Source organism: Aptenodytes forsteri, unplaced genomic scaffold (assembly GCF_000699145.1).
Source record: "Aptenodytes forsteri isolate BGI_AS27 unplaced genomic scaffold, ASM69914v1 Scaffold175, whole genome shotgun sequence".
Classification (NCBI taxonomy): domain Eukaryota; kingdom Metazoa; phylum Chordata; class Aves; order Sphenisciformes; family Spheniscidae; genus Aptenodytes; species Aptenodytes forsteri.
In genome coordinates this window covers 226,571-233,019 of record NW_008794723.1, presented here as the reverse complement: position 1 = coordinate 233,019, position 6,449 = coordinate 226,571, and positions in this window count along the sequence as shown.

Sequence of the window (6,449 nt, the reverse complement as noted above, 5' to 3'; positions counted from 1 at the left end):
AGGGTGGTGAAGCACTGGCACAGGTTGCCCAGAGAGGTGGTGGATGCCCCATCCCTGGAAACATTCCAGGTCAGGTTGGACGGGGCTCTGAGCAACCTGATCGAGTTGCAGATGTCCCTGCCCACGGCAGGGGGGTTGGGCTAGATGACCTTTAGAGGTCCCTTCCAACCCAAACCTTTCCATGATTCTATGATTCTATAAGATTGCCATCTTTGCAAGTAGGAAATAACATGAAACTCTAAAGAGACTGTAAAGCTGCCAAATTAATACCTGTAACCTCCTTACCATGATTGCACATCATACACTAGAAATTCAGTCCCTCAGTAGGAAGTGAAGCCTTCTTAATGAAACAAACAAACAAACAAACCTGCTTCTAATGACCATCAAATTCCCAAAGGTAGGGCTTATGTTCTCTGGGTGAAGGCTTGCAGGAAGCCTCTATGCTTGGATTATGAAGGCTAGCAGAAGCAGGAAACTTAGGCTGCAGGTAAAGCATAAATAGAAGTGGTCAAACTAGAGAGGGAACAGCCTTACAAAGCTAGAATTCAGATTATGAACGAGGTAGGAGTTGCTGTATAGGAGCTATGATACATTTTATAAATGAAATTGAACTAGATGTTCAAAATGCTGCTACAGAGTCTCAGCATTTGAAGATTTTGATCAGCACTCTATCCTGGGAACTAAGTCTGTGAATTTTATTAATTGGCTGCAAAATGCTATGGTTGCTGCTTTTCATGGATTTCTTTTTATTACCGTGTGAGAAACCATTAGTTAGGCTAACAAGAGGGATGGTTCTTATGGGTCTCTGGATAGAGGACTTATCAGTTCCCCTAAAACAATACATCTTTGAGATATTGAGAAACTGTCTCTGTAGTTTCTTCCATGAAGCACATATTTCTTGAGGTGTTAGCAGACTATGAACAGTGGCTTTTCACTGGATCCACAGTTTAATAAGTACATTTAAAAGATTTTTTTTGTTTGGCATTGGAAACACTACAAAACGCTATGGCAGAATGAACATAATTTTCATGTTTCATTGGGTTGGTTTTGTCAGTAACCATATCTGGCCAGTCTTAGAATCTTTTATCTTCATGCAGAAGTAAATTGATGCAAATTAATGCTGGGTTTTGTTTACTTTCTAGTTTAAAATTTCATTACTGGGCTCATGCTTAGGGTGATAATGCCCCATAAGATGCATGGTATTACCAGGTTATTCTCTTACTTTTTTTCCAGGCACAGTAAAAGAATTATGAGCATCCACTGAGAGGCTGTGATTCTGCAGTGACAGCTTGTCCCATGCTCTTCATGCATGTAGCAAGCCCTGCTCCAGTGCAAGGAAGGGAATAGGCCTCCTGTCTACCCAATTGCCAGGACTTTCCCCACCACCACCCATTCTACTTTACCAAGTACCTGAGCTGGTCCATCCCATGAACCTTGGTGCAGTACCATCACCTGTGTGTTCAAAGACCTGCCCTACCTTGCTCTGAGCCTTCAGCAGTGTAAGGCTGGAAATACCCACAGAACTGTAAATTCAATACCAAAATTTGCTTAAGAGGTAATGTCAGTGCAATACAGTGCTGTGACAGGATAATGGTCTCCTGACACAATAAAACTGCCAAAAAGAAGCCAAGCAGTTTATAGATAATAAGTGTCAAGACGGAGGTAGATGTTTATTTTCAGAGCATCACAAGCCTATTATCCTGTCAGACCCTCCCATTTTGATTTCTTTATTTCCATTATACTAAATTAATAAAGAACAGTAAGGAATGAGATATCCCGCAGGCCAATCACAAGCCTGTTCAGCCTGACAGATCCAGCAAGGCATTAGCTCACATCAACGCATGTCTTTATTGAGGAGCTGCATTGCTCTGGATCACTGACACATGAGCTTCAGACGGGCAGAAATCCCTCCGTCTCTTCCAGGAGGTGTTTACCTGCCAACCATAAAGTTCTCGTTGCTGTTAAACCATCTTCACTTCAGTGAAGGGGGGTGCACGTGGAGGAAACGAGGAGAAAACATTTGTCCCTGCATTACACTACTGGCATCTGTATTAGTTTGGCAGAGATGAGCATTAAATGGGTCTTTAGAGGGGGTAGATGAGGGCTGTGGGCAGAGTCAAACAGGTATATACTGGTGTATGTACAATGGCCATGAGTTTCTGGAAGGGGATAATGGGTATCTTCATTTATGTCCACATTGCTAATAAATACAGGTTGAGTAAATCCAATGTCATCTCTTATCTTGACATGTTTCCTCAGATGAGCATTTTGCATCGTTTACTCATCATTTTTTGTTGCTGCTATTATTATTATTATTTAACAATAAGTATGTGTTTTATGGAATGGACTAGTAAAAATAATCTCTGCCCCAAAAGATGGCACAGTCTGGAAGTGAAAGAAATCTTGTATGTTGCTGAACAAAAAAGGTGAGTGGAAAAGGAGCCGGTTGTGCTTTTATTTGCTGCTGCATATAAAAAATAAAATTCAGAGCTGCTGTAGTGGGTAAGATATCATGAACAGGCCATGCTGGTGTGGGTCTGGAGAATGAATCTAAAGGGAAGCAAGCAGGAGTATCTGAAATGGGGTGAAAAGGGTGTTTCCAAAGGAAAATACACTGAGAAGTAAAGACCATCATGCAAGAAGAATGCTGTGATGACATTTGGTCTCACAAACATTATTTATTTCATGTGCAGGTTTCCATTCACCAACTAAGTGAAGTCAAAAGGCCTCCAGAAAAAGCAGCGTGACAAAGGAAACTCTTGGCAGCTTTCCTATGCAGAGAATGCCAAGGGCACAGTATTAACCTTCAGCCTTCAGACTTCCCGCTGGTTTTCCTGAGGCTGCTCCACCTTCTCTTGGGGGAATGGCATTGCATTAACATTTTTTACTCTCCTTCTTTCTTTATCACTGAAAGAAAAACACCCAAGATAAAAACCCTCCACAGAGGAGTGCTCATCTGGAGATGAGCCCTAATATTCCCTTGACAGCAGCCGGGACTTTAACTCATGTACTGCCTAGGAATGCCTGAACATCCAATGGTCAGCATGTGAAAAATGCACTTCCAGGGGGAAGACTGATCTGGGCACCAAGGGAAAGTGCCAGCCTGTCGTGATGAGGCTGTTTCAGGATTATCTCATGGTAGATAGATGCAGTCCTTTGTGTTTGCTGTGAATCGTAATTGCATCTGTTCACATAGCCATGTTAATTAACAATACAGAAGGGGGACAGACTTACTGAAGCATTCCACAATTTCTGCCCAGAGGAAGTTTCCATGCCCTTCCTGACTGGGTTTTTCAGCCTCATTGCAAGGCGTGATGTCTTTGGTAGACCACCTGGATGAATGATGGTAGCTGACAACGCAAGTGACCCTCATAGTCTCTAAGAGTACGTTCATCTTACCTGACTTCAGCTATCCAAAGGTTAGGTATCTGGTCTGAATTAACCATCAAGGAGCCATCAATAGTCCCTGGAGACAGACAGGCATGTCCAAAGGTTATTTCATCACCGTTTAACAAAAAGTTCTAAGATAAGTCTAAGATGAATCTCCTGGTGAAGATGTCTTTTTGATGATTATTAAGGGACCTACCTAATTAGATGAGACTACGCACATAACTTTTAAACAGCTAATGTTAGGTGAGTTGTAACCCGTCCCATAAATGAATTTCATGACTTCTTATTGCATATTATTTCAATATTGCAATGCAAAACACACTGTGTAAACTGAAATCACAAGAAAAATAGATAGATAGATAATAAAATGCTAAAAATCAATTCTATCAGGTGAAATGATGGGATTTTCAATTATGTTTTTATTTCAATAATATGTGTCCTTAATATTTAATTTTAAATTCTGACACCTCTGTTAATCTACTTAGAATAAGCTAGAACTGCGATATATAGTTACTGCCATTTATATAAATCATTTAAATTAAAACAATGTCAAGCAGTTCAGGGTTCTTACCAAAGTTATAAAAATGTGAAACCATTTAACCTGTGAAAAGCACTGAGCAAGTAGCAGGAAGTGGAATTTGTTAAAGAGCTAAATTAATGCCGATACCACTAAGCTCTGTCTCAGTGCAGAGTATTTTCTGTTTATACCACTGATATAGTCAACTTCTTCAGGTGCTAGCATGTTCAAAGTAAAGAAATCAACAGGGAATCAAAGAAGTGGGAAAATTCTTTATTCCCATCTGGAAGGATGAGATCTGCTACTGTAATGCTATGGTAAAATCTTGTGGAGTTCTGAAGCAATCTGTTCAATTTATTTGTACAAATTATAGTTTAACTTCATCCTAGATGCAAAACATGTCATTAAAAGCTCTCCAACCCTGCTTATGCATCCAGGACATTTAAGACAATTTTGTTTAACTAATAAAAATGATTTTTAAAAACCTTGGTTTCTGTACTTTAATTAAATTCCTGGATCCATGTGAAAGCTATTTGGCACTTACTGTGCGGGGGGAGGGGAAGTTAATTGCATCTTTAGAAAATAAGAAATTTGTCATTCACACTTTTTCAGCAAAAGAGAAATGAAAAAATAAAGAACCTAAATGAGGTTATTCTGGGTTATTCTGTGTATTTTCTTATGTAAATGCATATAGATAGAGAATATCCAATATTTGCAAAGTGTGTCCCAGATTCTGCTGACCACTGCAGATGAACGTAAGAACATATATATATCATAAATGTTTTTTTCTTTCTCTTCTTGTTTTATGAAAAAAAGTACCATCCGTGTTTTCATTTTTTTTATCACTGAGGAGGGTGAGATTGAAGAAATGTGATCTGCTCCACAGCTGATGAACTTTGCGCCCATGCTCCTCCATTAGGAGGAACTTCAAGACAGGGACTACTAGGAATCTCACAGCAGACTCGCAAAACCTTCCAGTGTTGGAGATTGGACCACTTCTCCGGGCAGTCAGTGCTAGTGCTTACGTGTACTCTGTGTTAGAAGGTTTTGGTGCAACATCCAACAACTACTTGCTGAAGTTTATTACATGTTGTCCTAGTTACCAGGGACATGCAAAACACATTAATTCTTCCTTCTTTTATATCTGTTTTCCACATATTTGAAAAAGACCATCATGTCCCCTCTGTTCTTTGCCTTTGCATATGCATACTGCAAGGAATATTTTTCTTAAAGGGAGCAGTACTGTCTCAAGAGGAAAGTAAATAGGTAAAGCATGAAGAACTGAGAAGTTTGCAGGGGGAAGAAGGTTTAGGATTAGGGAGAAATCTCATAAATTACTTGGGAAGAGGAAGGAGTGTGATATTCTCAGATTATCACATCATGTTCGGTAAATTGATCCTAATATGCAAAGTACTTCATGATCTTGGCATGGCATTCCTAAAAAACAACCTAATTGGCTCCTTTTGGCAAGATGGAGCCATTCACAGCAAAAAGAGGGCAATCAGGTCAGCTTATAGCAGAGCCCTGTGCAATTTGTTTACTGAAATTCTACTTCATAGTCCCTCACCATGGGACAGTGTGTAACTGGAATCAGCTCAGCAAAGGTAACAGAGGCACCTAATGGGTTTCATAGCCACTGACATTTCAGCTGGGCAACTTGACTTCACAGGAGATAGAACCAGAAATACTTAAACAGAGATAAATTTGCTTTTGAAAAGTTTTGTTTATCTTTTATTGCAATATAATTAAAACCCATTGATATCAAATTATGAGGTTTCTGCTGCAGTAAGTTACTCAGGTGATCATTTTTATGCTGATGATGACATAATCATGAAGTCAAACCCAATAATTAGATTCAGCAAAGAACATCAGAGGAAAAATATTGACTGAAGCATCAATTCTTGGTTTGTTGAGGTATGATATCTCATGCTTTGCAGTGGAACCTGCTTGTAGTGAAGTCAGTCTGATGCATTTTGTGGCTGTTTCTTGGGTAAATGGTATGACAGAAGTGGGCACTGATTCCTGAAACTTGCTATCATACAGACGTGAATTTGCAAGGCACAGAAGAAAAAGGCACTATCGCAATGATCGAGGTTTCTGCAACATGAGGAAAGTACAGACAGCGATGCTTTATGTCCACTTTGGGTAGGAAAAGGGTAAGAGTCACATTGCCTAAAGAGAAACACCCAACTTATCTTTGTCTCCTTATGGCTTCTGATGTATAAGTGACAGAAACAGTCCTTCAACAAGTGAAACAGAGGTGGCCTTTTTTGGCCAACAGGTAGAAATTAAAGCCCAGAGTAGACTGGCTATCATGAAACAGCACTGAGATAGGATCTTCCAAACAGCATCTGGTCCTTGAGTTGTGTCCTCAGAATTAAAAATTCAAGTCTGGACCACCCTTTACACTAGCTAAAACAAGTATATTTCTGCATGTGCTGGTTTTGGCTGGGATAGAGTTAATTTTCTTCACAGGAGCTAGTATGGGGCTATGTTTTGGATTTGTGCTGGAAACAGTGTTGATAACACAGGGATGTTTTCG